This window comes from Polypterus senegalus, chromosome 4 (genome assembly GCF_016835505.1).
Source record: "Polypterus senegalus isolate Bchr_013 chromosome 4, ASM1683550v1, whole genome shotgun sequence".
Classification (NCBI taxonomy): domain Eukaryota; kingdom Metazoa; phylum Chordata; class Cladistia; order Polypteriformes; family Polypteridae; genus Polypterus; species Polypterus senegalus.
The window spans coordinates 21,222,668-21,245,256 of record NC_053157.1 but is presented as its reverse complement, the minus strand read 5'-3'; the positions used below and the strand labels follow the sequence as shown (position 1 = coordinate 21,245,256).

The following is a 22,589-nucleotide window of genomic DNA, read 5'->3' as shown; positions in this document are numbered from 1 at the left end:
CATCATATGAATCCAGTGTTGCCAGGATAGGCCTTAGCCCCTTCAAACTAGGGATGTGAATATAAACTGTTTAAATGTTTTACCAAATTGAGGTTGAAAACTGTTTAGGAAAATTAACCAATGATTACCACCTAAACTCCATCACCTCCTACCCTTTACCCTCGATAACAATAAACTTTACAGAGAAAACAGTATATTCTAATCTCCCTGAAAAACTGTAGGTCAGTTCTATAAATCAAATTTACACAACTGAATCAAATCTGGTGTTATAGTAAAGTGACCACTGACCAACTGAAGTCCATCCTTACATTGATTATCCAACTTGCTATATCCTAACTACAGGTTCACAGGGTTCTGCTAGAGCCAATCCCAGCCAACACAGGGTGCAAGGCAGGAAACAAACCCCGGGCAGGGCGCCAGCCCACCACAGACCATCTGAAGTGAAATTGGTTTTCGTACCCTTCCTCGCTGGTCCCTCTTGCACTGGCAGTTACACCTTTCATTACATAGGTATGAAAGCAACAGTAGAGAGAAAGTGTACTTTAGTGAGACGGAGATACTGAAGTGTGTAGTATGAGTATTCATGCTAAGAAAATAAAAGTAAGAACATTTTTGGATTCAGGACACAATATGGTGAGCACAATAAGCATTGTCCATCTTCATACATAACAGTTGTCGATGTCAGAGAGCTCTTGCTGCTTTTGCCTTTATAAGCATTGATGGTGTTACTTGCAACTGTGCTGCCTTTTCTGCTTACAGGTATACAGAGCATTGTCTTGTTCAATATTTTCCTAAAAAGAAAATTGTTAGTTTTTAAAATATCATGTTAAAAAACAAAGGGTTTTCTCTCTTAAAGTTTTTCCTACTGGAGTGTGGCTTTCCTAATGTAATAGTCGAGGAGCACCTTAGTGCTTTGCATGTTGTTGTACTACTTTTTATGATATTTTTATTGAGTAATCCTAATCCACATTTTTACATTCTAGTGACTTGATGTGACTGCAGTCACTGCTGTGTTTCCATGGTACGTAGGGATCTCTTTCCATTTCAAAGACTATAAAATTCCACAGCACGTTTGTAAGTGTAGTCCTTCCTTAAATGGGTCCCTTCCTTTGTGGCATTTGTTGTATGGGACGTAAGTGCACTCACAAGGTATAAAAGCTGTCATATTATGTGTTGTATAAATTGTTTTATCTAGCTGAAAAAATTCACCTTGCCTCCTCTTTTATTTTATTCTCTTTTTCAAATAATGAAGCAATTTTTTTTTTTAAATCAGTATACTGCTGCTATCTATCTATCTATCTATCTATCTGAAAAGAAACAGGCAAAATCAGCTGCTTTATAAACTTCTCTATGTCTGCCATAGCACAAAGCAAGTGTTAGGTCATAATCTATAACACAGACCAAGGAGTCTAACATGTGCATAAGTTGGAGGGTAGCACCAAGGTTCAGCGTCGAAGTCGGCTCCCCAACCTACCCAAGGTTATAACACAATGTGTGGAGTACAAGTCAAAGGAGTTTATGCTCAAGTTTTATAATACACCAGTGAAGCCTCATCTGGGGTACTGTGTGCAGTTTTGGTCTGCAGTCTACAAAGAGGACATAGCAGTACTGGAAAAGGTCCAGAGAAGAGTGACTAGGCTGAGTCCAGGGCTACAGGGGATGAGTTATGAGGAAAGATTAAAAGAGTTGAGCCTTTACAGTTTAAGCAAAAGAAGATTAAGAGGTGATGTGGTTGAAGTGTTTAAAATTATGAAGGGAATTAGTCCAGTGGATCGGGATGGTGACTTTAAAATGAGTTTAACAGTAACATGGGGACATAAATATTTAAATTTAAAGAACATGTATTTTAAACAGGAGAGGGCATGCTGCACATTTGAAATCTCACCTCCCAACATCTAAGGACCAACAACCTGTGTAAGCATAAAACATGGAATACTTTGCTGAGCCTTTATGTCATGCCAGCAGGCATTCTAGAAGGCATGGTTTGGTCCACTTGACTTTCCAGTGCTCAGCAGAATATTAAAAAAAAACAAAATAAAGATTAAATATTCCAATTTTGAGTCACTGTAGTTTGGCATTGATTTCTTATTTCCATGTAAATGTTTACACATTGCTCATTCTTTACACAAAATGTTTAAACTTTCCTGTATTTTAATATCCCTTCTTCCAATCCATCGATGACAGAGTGTAAGTATGTGTTTCTGATTTGTACCCAGTGCTGTCATAATAGGCTACAGACTACTGTGACTCTGTTTTAGTTTAAAATTAATGAATACATTAACAATATCAATTAAATTCAAGTTTACTGTTATGTGTACGGAGTACAGCGAAATGTCTACTTGTAGGTTTGATCAAGGTACAATACATCGCCACTCTCTGGCACCTTGATCATCAAATACCATTAGTCACTATCTGAAATCTCGTGGGCACTTCCTGTCTATAAAGTTACATGTTCAAAGAGTACTTTTAAAATGTCTAGACATATTCTTTTCCAGACATTGTCACAGTACAATGAGAAGTGCTTTGTAGAAACTTGCAGTGGCAGAACAACACAGTAGACTAAATAAATACATAAATAAAAGTCCATTCCAAATTTGAAGTGAATACAAATTTGAAATAAATAAATACAGCACTTTAGAAAACTTGAAACACTGTTCTGCCATTAGAAAAAAAATGAGCAGAGCGGTCAATTGGCAGGCAAGAACTGAAACCAGAAAGTCAAGAGATTTGGTGACTAAACCAAAGGGAAAGGCAAACTTATTATTCAAAAAATTGGCAGTGGTCTCCCCTAGATTTTGTTGTGGACTCAGATATGGGGATGGATATTTGAGGAGTAAACTCAGGAAGGTCTAAAACATTGAGATTCATCAAAATCTCAAAATCCAATTTTTGGATGATTACAATACTTTCCCTATGAGAAAATAAATCGAACTCAAGGAGGTCTAAACCACTGAGATTTATTAAAATCTCAAGGTTGAAAATTTTGGACAATTACAATACTTTCCCTATACTTCATATACAAGAAAGTAAAAAGAAAACAAAGCATGGTCAAAATCAGGACGCAAACAAACATTCTTTTTGTACAAGGGCTTTAAAATGTATGGATTTTAAATGTTTAACCTGGATGTTAATTATACCATTGCAGAATTGACACGGGGGCACGACTTCTATGGGGGTATGACCCTGTCAAATGTCAAAACAGAAATGTTCAAATGAAAACAAAATGGTGTCAGAGTATGTTTAAATACCAACACAAAAACCTTCAAAAGATACCACATGCAGTTTAAACCTTAAAATAAATAACATTATTAATCTTATTTCAGGAAAATGGTATCCTTCCCAGGAAAAAATTAAAAATAAACATTATTCATGACACATTCGGGCCTCCAGTACTTAAAGAAACACCTTTCACAAATCACAGCAGACATGGCCCTCATGTGTAATGTTGTGCATAGAATTCACACTAAAACATGGAGTATGCACAAAAAAATTAGATACATAAAACTGTGTGTAAGCAAAGTTCCATGCACTTTCCCTTTATAATACCCAATCAACATGAACTTTCACACTCATGCTCTTACCTACAGCCCCACCCCAACTCCTCCCAGAATTTTGCCTATTTGAATATGCAAGTTAATTTAAATAGCCCCTTCCATTCAGTGTTTTCTTAAAACACAATGGTAAAAGCGTGAGCGAAATGGAAGTCCTGCTCAGTGAAGTGAAGGCAAAGAAAAATATACAATTTGGTGGCTTATTAGTGATATAAGCAACTAAAGGAAATTGATTGAGTGACACAGCATGGCGAAGGCACTCAAAAGTTCAAGTTCAGAAAGTAATAATAAGTGGTCACATACACAATCACTGTGAAAAGCTAAGTTGCAGCCTACCATCTGAAAAAAAAGGTCTTTATCAAGATTAATGTTGAAATGTTAACTTTAATCTCATAGTTTATTTTGTCATTAAAGTAGAATGCCATAAACTTCATCTTAAAATTAATTTTTAATTTTCTAGACTTTCTCAAATGCCATCGTAACAAAAGTAGTGCATTAAATGCTTCGTAGTCTAAGCGTTCCCCACCCCAGTCGTGAATCTCTACATACTCCTTAAATGGGCTTTCTTTTATGTCGACAGGATCATGCAGGCAGTTATCGCTACACAGAATATTAACATTCATTATATTATGGATCTCTGAACATTTTATAATACTAAGATGTATATTTGATGTCGTTTTAATGATGAAATGCATTAAAGCGTGTATTAAACATGGTGTGGCATGGTGGTGCGCAGTAGCGATGAGCTGGTGCCCCATCCACGGATTGTTCATGCCTTATGCACGATACTTGATGGGATGGGCGCGACCCATCGCGAAATCGAATAATTTCATAGAGCAGTACTGTATCTGACAAAAGTACCAATACCCAATTCTTGCTCTTCTGCTTTCTTTTTACACTTAATCAATCGCAACAAAATAAATGTCAGTAATAAGTGTAAAACCAGCTGTAAGCTTAGAATAGCAATTCTACAAAACCTTTAAGGAACATCTTTGATATTAGATGTTTAATTATTCCATCCATCCGTCCAGGGTCAAGCCAGTCCCAGCAAGCATTGAGAATGAGGCAGGAACAATCCCTTGATGGGGCTATCAGTGCGCCACTATGCTCCCACATGCTTAATTATTAACAGTATACATTATTTAAGTGAAGTTAACAATTTATCTGTAAAATATAATATACATGTTATAATGCATTTCATTACACTGTAGAAATGATATTAAGTATACATCCTAGTATTCTAACAGCATACAGCACCAAGAGGATAGCTCTTGGAAATCTAAATCGACTTAGAATCCAGTCATAATCATCTATAAATACACACTCTCTTCTAATTCTTCTGTTTGCAATATCTTTTGACAATGCAAAAAGCAGCTGTGGTGTATTGTTACAGAATGATTATAAATTTGTAAATGATATGCAATTAATTTTAGAGTATTTGAGAAAGCCAGCATCATGGATGCAAATGTAAAAAAGAAAGAGAAATGACACAGAAATAGTAGCACTGCTGTGACGCTGGGTGCCGCCAGTTTGCAAAACTGAACAGAAACGTGTGTATGAATGGTGTGAGGCTGCTGTAAAAATGTGTGTGTCTTTGCTCCAAGTTTCATTTTTATACATCTTGAAATGAGTGTGGAAATGAGAGTATGCAGAGTCACCCTGCCAAGGTTAGCGCAGTATTCCTCAATGAAATCCAACGTCATTGTGCTTCATTTCCTGATAGACAAGGCACATGATTGTGTGGCAATTCTTAATGCTGTATACCAATGTTGCTGGTGTATTCCTGTCTTCAGTAGAGCTTGGTGCTTTGGTTATCCTGTCAGCAATGCCACGTGGCCACAGAGCTGTCATTATCCTGATGTCAGCAATGCTCAGCACTGTTGTTTTCCTGTCAGCAATGCCGCTTGACCACATAGCTGATGTTTTGCTGTTATCAACAGAGTTTGCTGCACTTCTTTTCCTGTCTGCAGTGCTGCATGTCTGCTCAGCTGTTGTTCGTGCAGTGCTTGGTTACCTGTCAGCCACAGTGCACCCCTGTGCCACCACTTGCCATGAGAAAGATCCAAAGCCAAATTCTATGGCCAAGGTAGCTCGCCCAATCAATTTATGGGTGAGGTTACGCATATCACAGGATAAGCTCTTTCAATTGAGACCAAGACTAAACTTCAAGACCCAGTGGTTCCCGTGTTTTTGCCTGTTAGACAGACAACCCTTAGCATAATATATAAATATTGGTAACTGATGATCCAAACATTAATATACTATTTACTAGCCACACAAATGGTGTCTGTTCATTATTCAGAGTACAGTGTGCCTGCTTTCTTCAACCTCTCACCTCTCACTTTTTTTGACTTCTTTCATGCTGTAGTGTGCCCTCAGTTAGCAGCTAAGTCCAGTCTGCCAGTTTAGTTTGACACTACACAGATCCAATGTCCTAATTTTGAATCCTGTGCCCTGTCACTGTCTATTTAGGGTCTGCATTCTCTCCTCGTGTTTGTGTCAGTTTTCCTCAGAGTGAGTACAAATGTAGATGAAAGATTATCTATAAATAAAATGTATTATCATTATTATGTCAGTAATCGCTGTTACTTAAATACTGGGTGACTTCTATCTTGATGACCCTGAATCAGATTAAACAGGTTTAAGACTCTACCTTATGTTAAAGGAATTTATGATACTGAAATATCAGCAATTTAAATCCTATTCTTGATGGCAGAATAAGGTATGACTGTGTAAAAAAAAAATCAAAGGCAAAGGTTCTAGTGTTGCTTCCCTGAATTAAGTTGCAGCCCACATAACTTTTACCAGAAGGCAGCTTTGCCTTATGAGATGCCTGTTTTTTCATTATTTTTAGGGCTTGCCTGATTACTGCCTTTGCGGCCTTTATACATTCTCATGAGGTTTTTTCTTCACGTACTCCAGTTTTCCTCCTATGCCCCAAGGACATGCATGTTGAATAACTGGCAACTCTAATTTGAGCTGGTATCAGAGAGTGTGGGATAATCTTTGAATATCCTTTGTAATGGAGTTACAGCCTATGTAAGGTTGGTTCCTACCATACGCCCAGTGTTTTGGGACCATCTCCCTGTGAGCCTGTATGTATCTCTTCCACCAATAAGACCAGTACATTCCTGTACTCTGTTACTTCCCAGTCACCTAAAAAACTAGACACAGTAGAGTGGAGTCACCACAAATTAGGGGAGAGTCCACAGATCATTCTTGCTGGGGATTAGACAGAACACCCACTGACTCTGAGGCATTTTCCTTTATTGACCAAAGATTTTTTTTTTTTACTTTGGGCTGTTTATCTCACCAAAGAAAAAAGAAACAAACTGAAATATATTTTTTTTCTTCTTTTCACCTGAACTCTGAGTATATCTGTATCACACTTGGATGATTTGAAGTGAAGTTTCCAGATGCATAGCTTGTCAGTGACAATCACCTTTCTCTGTTTACTAAGATGTACTCTCTTCTAATTATGATGACCCTGTCATTTAAGAGGAACACAGCTAGAATCAAAACCACTGAACCCACTTCACACTAATAAGAGATGGAAAATGTAAAGATAAAGTTTATAAATGTATACAGGAAGATTCAGGCCCCAAAAATTCTGTTGTAACTCCCATTAGGATGAAGCAATCTGAACCAAAAAAATACGCTATCTACCTTGACGTTTGTGTAATTGATTGCATTACATGCAATGCTGGAAGTGGTTTCTGTTTTCTACCAGACACATTTCGACACGACGCTCCATGTTCCTGAACGTATAGGCGAGTGTCTCTGGGGGAATAGCAGCAATTTCACATTGGTTGTCTTCCTTCAAATCTTCCACAGTGTGAGGCTTGTTGCGATAGAGCCCCTCTGAAATTACCCTGCTGTTGAAGAACCCAATTTCTGCCATGCTCCTTGCCGATGTGTGGCATATTGCTCTATCTTGCTGGAAGTAACCTTCCATTAACTCGCAATCATCCACTTGATTCTGACATCGCTTAAATGAATTGGTGACCCAATAGGTTCGTACCATGAAGACACGCTGCTCAATACTGTACACCACCATCCTGATGAGAAGTCGAGCAACTTAGTGAAGGGGTACGGGCGGTATGCCCCCAGAAGTTGCAAAATGAAGTTAAATGTCACAACGGCTGTCTGGCACTTAACTCATTGCTCTGACACAGGGGTATCCTGGCTTGTTTAAAGCTCCATATACTGAGGAGCACATTGCACGTTGTTTCGTTCAGATTGCTTCATCCTAGCGAGAGTTTCAATGAATCTTCCTGTACAATATAATATGTATATGATACAGGATACATATTGTATATGATATGTAGGATATGTATATACCACCTGCTTAATATGCTGTTGCTTCTCCATGTGCTCCCAAAACAGTTCCAACTCTTCCTACACGACCTCTGAAGGTGCCCTGTGGTATCTGGCACCAGGATGTTAACAACAGATCCCTTAATTGCTAGAAGATGTGAGGTGTAGCCAACATGGATTGCACATCTTGTTCCAAAACATCCCAAAGATGTTCAGTTTGATTGAGATCTGAGGAATTTGAAGGCCAGGGCAACACTTTGAACTCTTCATCATTTTCTTCAAACCATTCGTGTACAATTCATGCAGTGCATTTTCCTGCTGAAAAGTGCCACTTTCATTTATTTTAGGTGTTATTCCTGAGATGCAACTATGTTTAGGCAGACAGTATGTTTTAAATTAACATCTATGTGAATGCCCAGAATCAGGGTTTCCCAGCAGAACATTGCCTAAAGCATCTCACACACTCCACTAGCTTGTCTTCTTCTCACAGTGCATTCTGGTGTCATGTCTTCCCCATGTAAACGATACACATCTTTCACTTGATGCAACAGAGTCAACCTTCCTCCATGGATCCAAGGTCCAGTTCAGAACTTAGCATAGACATTCTCACTGCTCTGCTGCTACACAGTCCCATATACAGAAGGGCTCAATGCACTGTGTGTCGTGACACATTGCTCCCATAATTATCATTAAAATTATTTACAAGTTTTGTCTATTACAACCACTGATGATCTCTCACAAAAATGTTTGATACTTGGCAGTCCAACACCCTGTTAATGGTTTATGGTTTTCCCTCAGACATCTGTCAGTAGGTCGACACCATATTTGACCACAAGTCTTGCCATTTCAGAAATGCTCTGACCCAGTCTTCTGGTCATAACCACATGGCAATTATGATAGTAATTCCAGTCTTTACACATGTGAATATCTTCTGCACTGAATACAATTGACTACAAGTACCAGATTTCAGCATATGGTTTAAAATATCCTTGACCTTGATGTGTGGCATTGTTAAAAGACAGTCAATGAGATTAATTTCATATGCTATGGTCTTAATGTTCTTAATGTTAATGTTGTGTCTTAATCAGTATATACATACTAAACTTGAGTGGAGAGTTGTCCTCTACACTACAAAATCCCAACAGCACCCTGGTGACTCCTAAAGTGTTGGACACTGCCACAGTTTAAGGTGAACTCCTACCACATGGCACTTAGGATACATACCTGTGGACATTTCTCAAGTGATTTTCTAAGGAATAAAGGATTTTGCTCATTTTAATAAATTTATTGTATGTATATGAAAGGTGTACTCCCAAGATCAATAAAAAAGTATAATATTACATCTTAATGAGCTTCTGCTGCCCATAACAGTCCATTTAACAATTGTATAGATTTCTGCGCCTGTGGGCTAGTTAAGATATTACAGTGATACAGCCTGCTGTGACATGCTCTTCCCACTGTGAAATCATATTCCTTCAAACTCCCCTCCTCTCGTTTACTTACAATTCAGCAGATTTCCATTCTTGCCCAGTCGGATCAATACTTGCAGGGGCTAAATGCATCGTTTCCAGCACAGAATGTGACCTGCAAATTACTTTACCAGTCTATTGCAATTAAAAACACACAGGCCTCTAACGGTCGAGCTGTACGTACCACTTACGAGCAACCCAATTGGTGTGACTAGAATAATTAATCCAGGCAAGGTCAGAGTCTGAAGGCAGAGGCACAGTAAAAGGATACAGCAACAAATCTCTGTCAAGCACTGCACAAAGCAGTCATTAAAAATAAGGAAAAAAAAGGCTCATTTTTCCAGACTAGCCTAATGATCTGCAATGAATGCTGCTAAACAATTAAAAGGACGGTCCAGAAAATCCATCCATCCATTATCTCACTCACTGCTAGGGGTCATAGAGGTCAAAGCCTATCGTAGGAGCATTGGTTATGGGGTCAGCCCATCACTCACACACACTATATAAAGTCCAAATGACTTTCCACTCAATTCCCTGTAAAAGAACCCATACTGAGACAGGTTGAATAGGGATGTTCAACACAGACAATGTCAAAGCATGGCTTCAAAAACAGAACTCTGGAGCTGTGATGCAGCAGTGTCAATTACTGCACTGGTATGCCATGTTTGTAATGTGTGTGAAAAAGTAAGTACACTCCATGAACTGTTTTTCTCTTTCAACATATGTGTACATACCAAGACTTGATCTTCATTTAAACCATATCTACTATATAATTGTTTTATCGTGGTATTTCTCTCTACTTACCCTTTACCTAGGGGTGAGTGTACTCATCAGATTCGTTACTGGGTTTGTCTACTGTTGCACCTTAAGATTAACACATGCAAGCATAGGTATACACATACACACAGAAACTCAACAGGGCCCTGTGAATGACACACACACAGTTGGTTAATCACTAGCTCTTTAAACCACACAGGTGCCTTATGAATAACACACACAGCTGGTTAACCTCTGGCACTTTAAACCACACAAGTGCCTTAGGAATAACGTAGCCTGTCACTCTCACAGCACTTCAAGAGACTTACTTATTATTGGCACGAACAACATACGATGTTTTAAAGATATCTTAGACCTGAATATTACTTTTGTTTTCCAAGAATACATTTAAACATACAAAGGCTCAGCACTCTTGACTATAGGCCATTTATCAGCCAAGAATGCCTTACTTTACGTACTGTTCCCTACTTTTGGGTGGAGCTCTCACCCTCAGCCTTAATAAACCTCGCAGCACAGAGGTAATGGCAAATCTCCAGCTGCACCAGGTGTTCAAAGAAATCTACCTTATTACTTTAATCACTCCAGACATTAAGACAAAGCATAGACAGTTAAAAGAAGCATGGTATTTATTACACGAATAATAATACCAGTAGAACAAAGAATAATAGAAAATGTGAATAGCAAAGTCTGGATATACTGTATATAGTCTTTAGAAAAAGCTTATGAAAAGTTAAAAGATGACAACGACGAATGTTGCAGGCGGCTTGTGATCTAGTACTCGTCATTGTTCATGAGATGCTTTTTTGACGATCAGATGGAAACGGCCACATGCTGCCAGCACCCTCTTCTGACATCGCTCTGTTGTCTTCTCCTGATGTCTTCATCTCTTCTTCTTTCTCCCTCCTGTGCCGCTCTTCAGACGAGGTTTAGTACCTACTGGCATTTCTTCCTTTCCCAGGCTGTTAACCCATTTAGCAACTTTTTGTCCCAGATGTCCATCCTTTCTCAGGTTATAAACTAATCAATAGCCTTAGGCACCAGCATGTTTTTCTTTCTTTGTTGGAACAGCAGTTTTAAAAGTGAGTTACAATTGGGAAAAGGATATGCTTTGATGTGTCCTGAATTTAGTTCATCTGTTGTGGTCTTGAGCAAAATATAATGCAAATACAGAACAAAATTTACAGATTTTGTACCCCATAATAATAAAACATTAAACTCTGTGTTTCCAGTCCCTCTGAGGAATCTGATTAGTCAGTTTGGCTTTGGTGTGATTGATCAGTTTGGCTTTGGTTATGTGATGACAGAGGAAGTGCAAGTGACAGACACACAGGGAGGAGGAGGAATGCCATGAGAGTCACCGCCAAAGACGGCAACTACAAAAGCAGACAAGATGAGAGAAAGCTGCCTTGAAAATAATGACAGAGGCTATGAAGCAGGATTTATGGGAACAAACCAAGACAGGGATCACAGATGAACAAACGTTCACACACATCAGATTACTGAGGAAAGCAGTTAAAAGTGCATATTGAGCAAGAGATAGCACATATTTTTAAATTATTCTAATACCTGCCTTCAACAGGTAACATGGCTAATATATTGATATAGGTAATATAAAATAACAGACATCATGTCACATTTACATTTTGTAGTTCATCATATAATTTAAATAAATATACATACAAATATGACATGTGGGAAAAGTAAGAACAGCCCCTATATGTATAAATACTTCAAATACCCACACTTGACTTGTTAAAACATTATTAGAGAGGATCTTGTCTGAACCTGTTGTGGACCACCAGGGCATTTTCGGCCCCCCTAATTCCGAAACAGACAGGCAAGACACGAGTTGTCACACAGCACACCTTTATTTGCATCTGTGGAGTGACTTTCTCTGCCCCCCATAGTACAGTACATAAAGCACAGCACAGTCCTCTTTTCCTTCTTTCTTCTCTCTGCTTCCACTCCTCTCCCAGGAAGCTTCATCCCTTCGTCCCACTCTGGCCCCCCAAATGGACTGAGGTGGCTCCTTTTATTCAGGTCCTGGGAGTGTTCCAGGTGACACATCAAGATTATCTGAAATAACTCCTAGGTGTGGTAGAAGTCCATTGTAGGGCTCTGCAGCTCCCCCTGGTGGCCCCCACAGAACCCCAGCTCCCAGAAGGAATCTGTGGTGCCACAGCTGGCCAGGAGGTATTGCCTCACCTATGCCCTCTCACCCGGTCCTTCCATTCTGTTGGCATCCCGGATGGCCAGGTAATGGCCTGGCCACCCATCACACTGTGTTATTTAAACATCAGAAATTTACTTTGCTTTGCTCTTTACTGTTGAAGTGTTTATTGTCACCATGCCCAAATCGAAAAGAACTCTGACACCTTCTGTAAAAAAGTTATATATGCCTGTGAGGCTGAAAAGGAATTAAAAAAGAGCTCTAATAATTGGAAATTGGCCATTCCACTGTCCAGAATATCAACTACAAGTGCAGAAGATTTGAAACGGCTGCTTTACTTTTCCAGGCCGGGGCAGAAGGATGAAATACTGGAAGAAGTTTCTAGTAACCCCAGAATATTATCACAGGGCCAACACGGAAGATGTGCCAGTAGAAAAAATCATTGTTTTCCAGAAACAACATCAGAACAAGATAAAAGTTTTCTCATGAACACTCAAGTAATGACCAGGGGCCTCATGTATAAACGGTGCGTACGCACAGAAATGTTGCATAAGAACGTTTCCACGTTCAAATCGCGATGTATAAAACCTAATCTTGGCGTAAAGCCACGCACATTTTCATGGTATCTCATACCCTGTCATACGCAAGTTCTCCGCTCGGTTTTACAGACTGTCGGCACCCAGCGTCAAAGCAGTGCTACTGTTCCTGTGTAGTTATCCTTTCTTTTCCTGCTTTATAAATATACTGAAATTAACCGCATGTTGTTTATTAGTTTAATGCATCTGATTGTAATTAACCAATAACAATATAATGGTCCACGGAATGGTCAATTTATTCTAAATACCATAGCTGCTTTAACGTTGTTACTCTCACTGCACTTTCTTCTTCTTTCAGCTGCTCCCGTTAGGGGTTGCCACAGGGGATCATCTTTTTCCATATTACTCTCACTGCACCACTCGGAGCAGCTGATCGGAAAGAGAATTATCGGTATACAGCATCAAGCACACGCTGCCTAAGCCATGCTTCTTATTTGAACTGCTTCTCATATGACAAACGCTTCAAACCTTTCCTGTATGGACCTCGCAGTTCAGAAACAGTTTCAACTCAAGAACTGCTCCTTTTAGAACTGTTAGTACTTATCAGTACAATCACCTCACTGTAAACTTGCAGTACAGTTCTAATATTGCACAACCTGAGCCACTTTATAAAAAGTGTACAGTATTTACATATGATGACGATATAATTTGTAAAATGAAATGCAGCAAAATATGTTTATTATATTATACAGATAAAACTTTAACTTCATTTAAATAATCTATATTGTTAATAATTAAAGGACATATTGTTGCTATGCTAGCAAGGATCAGGCGCTCCGCTCCGCTCGCACTGTTTGCTTCACTGGGACTGGCGTGAAGGATAGAATAATTAAACATGCACTACAAAGATATTTCAATTTTCCTTAAAAGTTTTGAAGAATTGCCGTTATAAGCTTACAGATGGCTTAACGTCTATTATAGAGCTGAATGTGTGGCAATCGGTTACTTGGAGAAAGAAAAGTAAGAACAGGGATTGGAGGTTAGTACCTTTGAAAGACACAGTACTGCAGGGGCGGCCTTAGGCATGTGCAAACTGTGCACCTGCACAGGGCCACCAAATCCCAGGGGCCGCCACGCCAATATATATTGAATATAAAACAGAAAGAGAAAATAACAACACAGCAAAAAATTCAGTTTAAAATTTTAGCAAAAGTTAAACACTGGTGTCATGAGCATGAGGCGGCTATGCAGTGTCCACAACGGACATGGCCATCCGCCATTCATAAGATACCATATTGACATTGGCGGCCGAAGGAGCCACCTCTGCCCAGGGCTGCCACGAGCCTAGAGCCTACAGTACTGCTGCAATAAATTATTTCATCGAAGGTCGTGCACAATCACTGCGCCACTGTGTTCCTGTGTTTAATAACATGCTTTAACTCCTATCATCATGAAAATGATATCACATATACATCTCAGTATTTTAGTTATTCAGAGAGCTGTAATATCACGAATGTAATGGATTCTGTGTCCTGTCAGAGGTAGAGAAATCCGGTTTAAGAAGCACATAGTGATTCACACACATAGAGCACATAGAAGAACACATACAAAACAAAGCATTTAACGTGCTACTTTACTTACGATGTGATTTGAGAAACTAGTTAATTAAATGATTTTAAGATGAAGTTTATGATGTTCTACTTTAACGACAAAATAAACTGCGTGATTAAAGTGGTGATTTCGAGATTGAAGTTGACATTTCGTGCTTTTTCCCCACTGTGTGCCTTTTTTTTTCTCTGTGCCCTAATAAGCTTTCATATGAAACTCAGATGGTGGGCTATGACTTGCCTTTTCACGGCGACTTTGATATCTGACAATCTGACAATATTCTTTTTTATTTCGGGCACTGTGCGAGTTTGTGAACTTGAGCTTTCGAGTTTCTCCGACACGCTATGTCAGTCGATCAACTTCCTTTTGTTGATTATAACACTGTTTAAACCAACAAATAGTATGTTTTTCCTTGCCTCCACTTGGTATTTGCTGAAATTCTTCCATTTTTCCTCTTGCTTTTCACAGAACGCTGAGTTTAAAGGCTATTTATATTGATTTGCATATTCAAAGAGGCATAATTCTGGCAGGAGTTGGGCCGGGACAGCAGGTGCATGCACGAGTGTTACTTTTCACACTGACCCTGATTTATGCAGCAGAAGTTGGCGAACACACAGATTCCTGCATCTGGATTTTTCTGTGCGTAAGCACATTTCGGCTTTTGTGCTTAAGTCATGTTATAGTGTGAGTTCTACGCATGACGTTATGCATGAGGCCCCTAGAGAGAGCAAGTCACTCTTTATTGAGAGAGAACTATGACTTCACATGTTGAGGTGCTGATCCTCATCCCAGCTGCTTCATACTCAGCAACTAATCACTCGAATGCGTTCTAAGGGCGACAGTCAAATGAGGGAAACAGGTCAACGCACAGGCATCCTATGTTGTGAAAAAGAAAATGAAAATCTAAGAATACACCAAAGTTATAGATATGCAATGTAATTATTTTCCACCTGAGCTGTTCTGGCCGTTTCACCCTATCATGCTGCATATTTATAACAGTCCTCATGCCACTCCATAATAACAATGAAAGAAAAAAAATTGAATTGGCATAAGTACTTGACCTCCAGTGTGGGTTATTTAAGGTTGCATTTCCCCAGTAAGTTCGATTTTTCCATGACTGACTCTTTTTTTGCAGCTCTGGCACCCTTCACTTGCAAGTTAGAAGTGCGTTCATTTTCAGTGCCAGTTTGGGGGCGGAAATCTTGTGATATTTAATCCCACAGTAGGATGCTAATTGTCAATGCTGCCTGCAATATAAATGACATTAAATGTATTAATTATGACACGGTTAGACTTCAGTATCCATGGTAAATAAATGTAATCATTAGTCTCAGAGGCAGTAGGTGTGACAGCCTTCAATTTCACTCCTGTAAGTGTTGCTTAGGAGAAAGATTAACATTTGGATTCCTGCTCTTTATGTAAACTACAAAGGGCAGCTTACAGATTCCCTTTCTCCACATAGCATATATTTTTTTTTATGTTTATATTTTATTGCATCTCTGTCTACCATACATGTGGTATTCAGTGTATCAGAAATGTAAAATAAAACCCCATTAACTTGTTGAACCCGAGAATACTAGAGTTGTATTTTATTTATTTTTTTGTAAATTAAAACTTTTATTTTACTTGCTCTGCATAAACATTACCATGTATTTCTCATTTTTCTGGTATAGATGGTAAACTAGGTTCTTGTTCATCTCTGAAGTGTTTTCTCACCCTCTATAATAAGTCAGTCTTTAGTACCCACATGCATTCTTATAATCTCCACTATGTTCCTGTTCTTTGAAACTCACTGATGGTGCTGATGGTGCTTACACATTGGTGGGCTCACACCTACACTAATTAGAGTCTTATGTAACATCTAAAGCTTACTAAGATTTATACATAAGATGAGGTTTTTGATCTACCACTATAAGCAGATTTTAATTTTAATGAGTTGTACAAAGTTATCCTGTGCATTTTCCAACCTTCATGTAGTACAGAGACTGAAACTAAATAGGTTAACAAGAAACGTTTATGCCTCCGGATTCTGGATTTCAGGTTGTCAAGGCATTTTCATGCTGCTTGATATGAGTGCTGCCTTGGATTTACAGGATCTTCCTGCAATTGTTTCCACCATTTCTGTAATGTTTCATGTTTTTGTATTAATTTGTTCATCCCTGTCATCGTTCATTTGCTTTCCAAATCTGTTTATTGCAATACAGATTGCCCCCTGCAAGGGAGCCTGTCTATCACAATAGAGGTCTGCACGACTCCCAGACGTTCCTGCCATAGTTTTATTCTGCTCCCAACAAAATTACATCCCATTTCCATCCGCAAGCACCTACTTTCTCCTTGCCCATTTAAGGTTCCATTCTGCTCCCAACTGCACTGTCACCTGTCCCTCTAAACGCCACTTGAATTGGGCACATGGCCTAAGTGGATTCTTAAAACAGCAGAATCGATAAGGGGGAAAAAAAAATCACACAAGTCAAGTTTAGTCAAATCAAGTGGCTTTACTGTCATACCATCCTTACATCGTGAGGCAGCATGCAGTGGCACTAAATAATGTTCCACAGGAGTGTGGTACAAAATACACATAAACACAGGACAAGTTCAAGACAGGTAAAAAAATTATACTATACAATAAATAAATAAATGCTTATGAATAGATAGTAATAAATAAATAATTAATAAACAGTTGAGAAAGACAACCCTGACACAGACAGACGCAAGGGGTACAAGGTCAAAGCACACGTGCGTTTTTATTTTCTTCTTCCTTGTGGTAAATGCCTTCCCCGTTTCCCACAGGCACAACCCAGTCCAAATAGCACAAGCACACAATACACAAATCCTTTTTCTTTCTCCTTTTGTTTCTCTTTCTCTTTTCTCCCCCACTCCTCCCAGCAAGCTTTGTCTCCCTCCTCCCGACTCTGGCTCCCGGAATAGAGGCTGCTGGCTCATTTTATAACACACCCGGAAGTACTCCAGGTGCTTGATGACCTATTTCCGGCAGCATTTCCGGGTTTGGCACAAGAGCAGCTCTCCAGGGTTCAGCAGTAATTGTAGCACAACCCTGTGGCACCCACGGATCCCAACAGGGCTGCACCAAACTCCAACTCCCATGAAGCCCTGCGGGAGTCCTAGGCACCGCTACAACCCAGGGAGGCTGCCATCTAGCGCTCTGGGAGAGGTAACACTCTGGATAGGCTGGCTCCCAGTGTGGAGGCCCCGGCCGTCCACCACACTGTAAAAATAATAATGAAGCTATAATGACAAGTGTAACAAATGTACTGCATATATATTTGGTACTATGGGCGGGGGGGAAGCACAGAGTTGAGTCCGGATAGCGAAGGAGTAGAAGCTCTTGTAGTACCTGGCAGAACCGTTTTTTGTTGCTAAAGAAACACTCACCTACTCCCCAGAGTATTAGAAATGAACTGCCAGGAACTGTGAGAGACTCTCTGGTTTTATAGGATGGAGGGCAGTTTCTGGCAGTGATTGACAGGTGGCCGCACCTCTTGGGGAACCACCCACAAAACACATGGAATATATCAAAGGCTCTGTGTTTTCTGACTTGTGTTTGATCTCCTGGTTCTCATTTCAAATATTTCTAGCTATTATTGAGCATTAGAGATGCAATCAAAAATAAAATAATCACAAGAAATCACTTATTATAAATTATTTCTTCTAATCAGAATAAAATAAGAAAGTTACACTAGCCTTTGAGAAAGAGTTGAAGAAAAATAAGGGAAATGCTAAGACAGCCATGGCAGGTAAACTACTAAACAAGAAGGTAAAACATCTGAGAGGAAAGACTGATAAGATTAAAACATCCTCACTTCATTGCCTGCCAGCCACCCATTCAACCAAACAAGCAGCAAATAGCCAATTATTGATAATTGGAACTGGGTGACCCATTAATCTACAAAGCAGACAGTTCAAGATAAACAGAACTTCCAGAAATTAAAGGAGAGATAAAGAATGAAACTCAGGGTATTTCCAGCAAGAGGCCCGTGCGAACTTGACTACGACAGTAACCAAAGAGAAACACTTCCACCGTATAGTGGAGAGTGAGCAGAAAAGTCCAGGAGGCGAAAGATATGGGATGAGAGGCACACATCAGTAGCGAGGATAGCGAAAAAGAGTCAAAGAAAATACTTCTGCATTATTTAGAAGTCTCATTTTGGGTAGATATCTTGACCGTCTGACCTTCTGGCATTTTCACTTTTTGAACATGGATTTAATTATGAGTTTATGTAGGGATTTTATTTTCAATTTCAGGCACTTCCATAAAGAAAAGGTCTAACAATCGACATTCATGGCTTGATCTGCAACACCACAGCACCAAAATTGTCAATTAAGGCATCTTATTCCAATGCCTGGAAGACAGTGGGGTTTCAAGAATGGTGTTGCTGTTATGATGCTGGAGTAAAAGAAAATGTTCTCCAATGAAACACACCTCAAATCTCATCACATACTACCAGGACATTCACACTCCTTATCGATCAATAGCTTAAATTATATGTGAACCTCCAACTTCTAGGGGCAAACATGATTTCAGCTATTTAGGTACCAATTTGAGCAATATGCTTACATCTCTGCAGACTAAATTAAGACTAATTTAAAGACTCCACACTATAATATTTATATTTTTAATTACACAGGGAAATTTAGATGCATACAGCAGCAGAAATATAAAAAAGGATCCAGACTCACAGGACAAATAATACATCCAATCAATCAAGCAATCAATCGATAGATAGATATCGTATACACTCACACATTTATCGGGTCTTGAAACCCAAAAAATTGAGCATAAAATCAGACCCTGACTTATACACCCGTTCAAAAATGAGAAGACTTACATTTTTTTGTTTTTTACATCTTCTTGCCTCTTCCAATCTCGCACCAGTTTCTCAGACGCATTGAATTTTGTTGCAGCAGCATGGTTACCAATTTCTTTTGCTACTTCAACAACGTTTAATTTAAAACCAGCTCCATATTGTGCTCTGTGGTTACTCTCTCAGCTGGGTGTTAGCATATCATAATCTCTTGGACCAATAACTTATCCTCGAGTGTATACGGTAGATAGTTATATAAAAAGCAACCTGATAGGATCTGAGCAGTTTTGCAAGATGGGACAAAATGGCAGTATCCAGATAGATCTTCAAAGCTGACAGAGAAAAAAAGAGCTGGGCACACAGACTCAACGCTGTCATGGCTCCCAAAGTTGCATCTACTAAATTATGACTGAAATGAGTGGATATTCATGTGGTAAATTATTTTGTGTATTATACTGTACTTGGAATTCATTTAGATCACTTTGCTGAAGTCTCTTTTCTCATTGATATTAAAGAGTCTTTTACTGCTGCTCAATGTCAAAAAGTCCAACTTAAATCCACTGTTATTCGATGTTAAATAACGATAAAATAGTAATACTGCCCTGAGGTGAATATGTGTTATAGGCACTGCAGATAGATAGATAGATAGATAGATAGCTAGATAGATAGATAGATAGATAGATAGATAGATAGATAGATATTGTGCATATATTTCAAAATGTACTTAACAAGTATAGTGGGCAGAAAAGATCCCAAGATGTGCTTCTTAGCACACCATGGTGGAAAGAATAATGAATGAATAAAAGTGTTCCAAGACAGCGCCTCCTCTAGGGGATTTTTCATAATGGCATCCAATGTTGCCACCATCCTCTTTTCCTGAACTGCTTCCAGTGTGTGCAGGGTTCGCCCTGTGATGGAGCAGGCTTTCCTGATAAGTTTGTTCAGACATTGCGCTTCTTTTGGGCTCAGGTTGCATCCTCAGGACAGCACTCTGGCTACTATGGACTTGTAGAACATTTCCAGCAGTTTTCCGCACACACATCAAATGACATGAGTCTCCTTAGCAAGTCCAGTCTCCTCTGGCCCTTCTTGTACTTCTTGTTTCTTGTCAGAAAGGTGCAGTTTGTTGTTTATGTGACTTCCCAGGTACTGCTGGGACAAACCTCAGCCTCTTTTACCCAGAACTGGTTGGACCAATATTTGGAATACTTGCACTTTAGTTGTGGTTTATTTATCATGAAGCACACTAATGTGACACACCTGTTCAGATGTGCTACAAAAGTAAGTTGTCATATGATTAGAAGTAGAATTACTATAAAAAATAAAGTCTATTTTAAAAGTCTATTTTACGTAAAGGTGTGTAATCATTGACAGCCAAGATTGCTGTGTCTTTTGTGCACTGTTCTTTTTGGGCCAGAGATAGATGACAGAACTGATTTGCTTAACACAGATTGTGATGCATATTGAACAGGTTGTACTAAGATGGAATGGTGGTGCAGGATTAATAATTTTGTTTATGATGTGTTGTTTATTTTATTTTTTATATGCACAATTTCACCATTTAGCCTTTCTGCATATTCCTTCTGTCTCAAGATTCGCTGTCAATATTACAGTTCCTCATGAGTACGTTAAAATGTCTACAAATTATTTCTTCTAATTTATATTGCTGCCTTGTCCTTTAATGAGCCGGAGGCTTTGAGAATCGGATTTCCAGATAACTTAAGGAAGTGATGACTAGCAATCACAGTATGAGTGCCGGTGGTGCCTACTTGAAGAGTATAAGATCTTGTAACTGCTAAATATATTGAAGGCAATGTCTTTAATACTTAACAGAATTTGTTATACAGATGTAATACGTTAAAGAACAAGACAGAAATGGTAAAGGGTTGGGGACCACTCGGTACCCCATTTAATGCATGCAAACTGTATGAAAATAAAGAGCCCGAATAAGAGCTAGGTTTTTACTGAGAATTTCACAGAGCTCCATGCTGTCTCTGTCTGGCCCCCGACTGAACACGACTTCAGATGACTCCGTCCTTTAAACAGTCCATGTAGCAGAAGAGGCAAGATCAAGTGCCAGTGGGCTTTGTCATCGGTGCTGTGAGTGAAAGAAAGGAGGCTGTTAGAGACTGACCTTCCCCAGACTCCTTACCCTACAAGTGTTGCCTAGACACTCCTGATTTGATGTGTATGACACAGTAAATACAGAACAATCCACACCAATATTGAAGTATTGTATATTGAATACTCTCTAACATTTCATTTGAAGATAACACCGTTGGCTGCCCTATGACCTCCAAAAATGGCTGAAAATGATTGTCTCAGGCTAATGTATTTTACCTTTTCTTATTTATAGGAGTCAGCTTAGCACTGCACATAAAATTCTATATGCTCCGACTACAAGCTGAATGGAAATTCTAGACATGGCTAGTATCGAAAGGACATACTTATCATGTAAAAAAGAACAATGTAGTCATATAAACGTCTTGATTCAGAGTCAATCCAGGCAGCGTCGGATGTAAAGAAGGAAGATTATATTCTCTCACACACACCCACATGGGGCCAGTTTAGAGTTGGCAATTAATATAACACATGTATCGTTAGAATGTGGACGGACAATTTGAGTGCCCAGTGGGAATAATAAACAGAGACGAAATGAGAATGTGCCCACTCTACAAAGACAATGACCAGAGTAAGAAACTGAACCCAGGGCACTGGGTCCGTAAGTCAACCAGTGTTAATAAAGGGCCCTACTCAAAAGGAATTGATGATGTTATATTGCACGTCAGCACATCAGCTATATCTAGAACATTGGCTGATGGTAGTGACTGGACTGACAGTAAACAAAAGAAATTATTTTAGTGGTTCACCCAGTTAGAAACGGTCAATTGATGCAGAACTGCTACTTAGTTAAGACTTTCTTTGGAACTTATGTTGTTATTTAATGATACTCATTTTTATTTTTAGGTTTGCAGGGTGGTGTTTACATTTTGCTTTATGATCATCCTGTGTTTGTGGAATCTTCTTGGATGTAGTAGTTCTGAGTTTTGTTCATCAGGATCAAATTTATATACTGTATAGTTTTACTGGTTTTGGCTATTGTTTTTCTTGTCATTAAATTTTTTTTAGCATCATTGCCAGAGCTGGCTGTTACTTCATAAGGAGACTCAGTAATGTCTTCAGCTTCATTTTGGATTTTAGGTTTCCTATGAATGTCTCAATGCCGCTCATAACAATAACATTCCATTGTTAGTGACTCGTGATGTAACTATATTACATTTAAAAAGTTACTGGGCCATTTATTCCTGTTGTGGCATGAGTTCTCTTTTTCATCCAAA

The 22,589-nt window shown here is 39.0% G+C and overlaps 1 protein-coding gene across 2 annotated transcripts in view; it reads left to right on the top strand.

Annotated features, from left to right (window-relative positions):
• Window positions 1-22,589, top strand: part of fstl5 (follistatin-like 5) — a 1,124,912-nt gene that overhangs the window by 653,153 nt on the left and 449,170 nt on the right. The window lies entirely within an intron of this gene.